Source organism: Mchenga conophoros, linkage group LG17 (assembly GCF_057382185.1).
Source record: "Mchenga conophoros isolate Kocher_MC1m ecotype Shallow Benthic linkage group LG17, M_conophoros_male_GT1.1, whole genome shotgun sequence".
NCBI classification, from domain to species: Eukaryota; Metazoa; Chordata; class Actinopteri; order Cichliformes; family Cichlidae; genus Mchenga; species Mchenga conophoros.
Window position 1 is genome coordinate 14,319,874 of NC_140542.1, and position 4,326 is coordinate 14,324,199.

Below are 4,326 nucleotides of genomic sequence, written 5' to 3' on the forward strand. Positions count from 1 at the left end.
CTTAACTGTTCGTAGCATCATATTTTTTTATAATATGGGTTGTTTTGTTTCACATGTTGATAGTTCTGATAGTTTGTGACAGTAGTTCCAGAAGGGTTGAAGGGTTAAATTGCATTATGGAGTATTAAATCGGCTATAGTGACCAAGACTATTTATCGCACCAGGTCTAGTTCAATGGCAAACTATCTAGTGATTCCTAGCAGACAACTGTCAGCTACAGTAACCTGTGTCAGCTTCCACCTGTCAGTCAAAGTAGTCAAACTATTAAGACTTAATGAAGTTTAAAAGGGTTGGGTTTTTAAAAAAGTTTTTAACATGAGAATCTTTGACATTTATTCATTTATAGAACCAGCCTCAAGTGACATCTAGAGGAACTACGGATACTGGATCTTTCACATTAGGGTCATTTTCAGATCCTGAAGTTGACACTATATGAAGAATGGAACAAAAAAGAATGGAAAAAAAAATAGTAGAAGAGTGGATGAGAAGAAATCAGAAAGCCATTTTCTTTAAAGACAAATTACCTGACTACCTTAACCAAGGTTTTCCATATGTATTTGTATATATATGTCTATATATGTTTGTTTGTTTGTTTTCGGTGTTCCTACCCTTGGATGTTTGTGTGTTGATGTCTTGGAGCTGTAGATTGAATCCTGCCCACAGGGCTACAACATGTACATGTGGGACACCGAGGTTCAAACAAGACCCCAGAGAGAACCTGGCCCTTTTACATCTGCTAACATCTCTCTCTCAAACACACTGCATCTCTCTACCTTTGTGTGTGTTTACTCCAGAACTAATTGAGATCTAATTGCTGTAACACGGTGTAAAGCCCAAGCTCAACTGTCACCAGGGAAATATTGCTAACAGCCAGCTTTTCCCACAGGGTATTGTGGGTACCAGAGATGTCACATCTACTTAATCTCAAAACGGAGCCCGTGAAAACAAACTTTTGCCCTTTGCAGATTCAATAATTGACCACACAAATAGATGATGCCATAAAGGTAAATCCAGGTAAACTATACTGAAATTCATCAGCTTCTATCTGCGATATCTATAGTGCTCTGCAGAATCCATCCAACTCCTCTGGTAACTGCAAACTTTTTATTTTTTCCACTACGTTACCACTCATCATTTTATGATGAGTGGTATTGTCTTAATAAAGCAAAGCAGCAGATTTCAATCAGGTATTGAAATAAGCAGAGCTAAGTGCATGTCTTTGCCTCAGAGGCGGATGTTGCCTCAGAGGAGAGATAATCATCAATGGCATGAAAAAGAGATGAGCTATTGATATAGTTATGAAACCAATGTTACAAAATATGCCATATCATCAGTAAAGGAAGATGAGATATTAAATATACATCTTCCCTTCACAGTAATTATAGAATTACAGAGAGATGGAAGTGAAACTATTAAATGAGCCTGACTGAGTGAAGATGTTTTCCTCGTAGCACAGTTGACTGTTCCTAACAGGATTGTGCTGTTGCATTTGTACGATGTGGGGATGAACAAAAGTATTTTACCAGCACAATATAATCTGCGGTGTGATCATTGCTTTTAACAATGTAAGAGATAGCTTTAAGATGGCCTTAAGATGTTTATGCATACTGTTATCATATTAAAGGAATTGCAATACATGCTTACAAAACACTTATATTGTATTAAGCTTTTAGTAGAGGTTCTTGATTAAAACATTTATTTAGTAGATGACATATACATAGTTTCAGTTCAGGTTGTTACATATATGAGAGTGGCTTCTGTCTCTCTGTCTGGTGAGAGGTCAGGAGCTAGTCGGCGAGGTGAAATAGGGTGCAATTGTGGTTAGCACACACACACACACACACACACACACACACACACACACACACACACACACACACAGACTTAGTTAAAGAGAATCATTTATAGGTGGAAGTTTAATCATGTTTTGCTCGGGGTTGCAAAAGAGCAGTTTGTCGCAGAACTGCTGCTGATGTGTCAAGATGATAAGCGAGCATTCGGCAGTGACAGGAAGTACCTGCCATGAAGATAGAAGACAATGTTCTTTTTAAACTGTGTTAAAAGTCATTGTGGTTTTGATTTGACGTATGCATATATTGTATCTGATGACGCATGAGATGCAAGCCCTGATGGTATAAAATATCTGTTTATGCTTTGATTAAGTCGGAGATCGGCCCTGTCTGCGAGCGGAGCTGGTCTTCCCACGCGTGTATTTCATTAAAATCAATTGTTTGACCAAGTTCTGGACCATGGTTGTTTGTACTCTCCTTCCCCAATATTTGAACCTTAACATTTGGGGGCTCGTCCGGGATTTGAACCCGGGACCTCTCGCTTTAATGGTTTTATAAGTAAAACTTTAAAAGAAGTTACCACAACTAATTTTGGCAGGCCTATACAAATAGAGATACAAATTTTGGTGACAGTTAAGTCATATACAGGCGATGTATGTTGAATGTGACAGATGAAACAAACACAAACTGTAAAAGTTACATCGTATTTGCAGCGGGATGATGCAATTCTAACATAATCCATCCATCCATCCATCTTCATCCGCTTTATCCGAGGCCGGGTCGCGGGGGCAGCAGCCTAACATAATATATGGGAAAATCAAAACAATTGTATAACAGAATTAAATCCAAGATTTTCAGAGTGCTACCAGACCAGCATCAGCTAAAGGCTATAGACTGTAAATAAAAAATGGACATAGTCACTGTGATATCGTGGACTCCAATTCTAACATGTGTCTAACTTTACTGTAATGTTTGTTTTCAATGCACAAAAAAGTGGTACGTTTGTTTAATTGAGGATTGTTTATGACTTCTGTCTCATTGATTTTGGATTATTTCAGCTAAACAAAGTAAACATTTAATTCCATCAAGTTACCAGAGATCAATCCTTGGGATCATTTTGGAAGAGTAAAGCATGACCCCGTGAAGTTAGCATGTAACACCTGTAGACAAATTCCTGCCTATCGTAGAATACTAGTAAACATTTCTCCACTGCAGGTCTTTTCATTAAATCTAGTCATGTTTTAAAACATAGTTCAGAAATAACAGTTGATTTCACAAATGTTTCTTCATTGGTTCAAATTAGATATTCAACATAGTCCAGACCTCATTAGATTTTCGTGAATTATTTTCTACTGTGCCAATATTGATTAGAATAAAATCAAAAAAACAACATTAAATATTGTTAGACAGAATGAGTAAAAAAAAAAGCTCAACCCAAAGTCTCAAACACACTACCCCATACACCATACAACCCCCTACTTAGCCTACTGAGATAAATAGCGTAATGTTAAACAAGGAGTGTTCCTAACTCTATGGTGCTGATGTCATAGACAGGGAGGGGAAAGGGATGGAAGTTAATAAGAATTTGGTCATTCCGATTCCATTATATCACCTATCGATTTGATTCCTTATCAGTTCTTATTGGTTTCTCATTCGCTCCACTTTGAGAGTCACCACCACAAAGCAGCAGATGAAACATTCTAGCAAATTAATTACATGCTGTGTGGTCACATGTTTGTGCATGTTGGAGGTATTTGCCCTCTTTGTTGTGATCATTGTTGGGGTCATTACTCAAAATAATTAAGGCATTACACATATTACACAGAAAACTTTTCTTATAAGTAATACAGTTGTCACAGTCTGGCTGGCAGACCGTGGGGATGTGGGGAAGGAGGACCCAGGCGCGGTGCTCTATGTATAGGCAGTGTTTATTTACAAAGTGAAAAACAACGTAGCAATAAATCCCCGTGTTCTCCCAGACTCCCGTGTCGTGTCTCCCCGTGAATAGTCCGTGTTTCTGTGCTCTCCGCTCCCGTGTCAGCACCCCCCGGTGCTCGCTGCTCCCGTGTCTTCCACGCTCCTCCTGCGGGAAACAAAAGACACAGCCGTCAGGACACATACAACTTGCGGGCATACACACACTAACTCGGTAACAGGACGACTAACGTGGAGTCTCATGCAATGATCCCGCGTCGGTGGGAGCTCCAAGACTCTCTTAAGTAGCTCCCCCGACGAGGCCTGATCAGCAGCAGGTGTGTGGCTTCGGGTGTGGCCAGTCCCCTTGCAGGGCCACACCCTCCAGGCCTGACGCCGCCTATAAACAAGTGCTCAGCCACCCACACACACACACACATATACACAAGCACAGGGAAGGGGGAGCAACGCCAAAATACACAACAACAATAATAATAATAATAATAATAATAATAATAATAATAATAATAATAATAATAATAATAATAATAATAATATAATACATAACTGCTCAGGGACCCTGGGCCGCTCAGTCCCAGGACCCTGACAACAGTATGTTACT

General features: G+C 39.4%; 1 long non-coding RNA gene across 1 annotated transcript; it reads right to left on the bottom strand.

Annotated features, from left to right (window-relative positions):
* Positions 1-3,700: 3,700 nt before the first annotated feature.
* LOC146555186 (uncharacterized) lies at positions 3,701-4,124 on the bottom strand. Its single transcript, XR_014889113.1, has 2 exons — positions 3,957-4,124; positions 3,701-3,873 (listed from the first exon to the last, which is right to left on the bottom strand). It is a non-coding gene; the product is annotated as an uncharacterized LOC146555186 (long non-coding RNA).
* Positions 4,125-4,326: the final 202 nt, after the last annotated feature.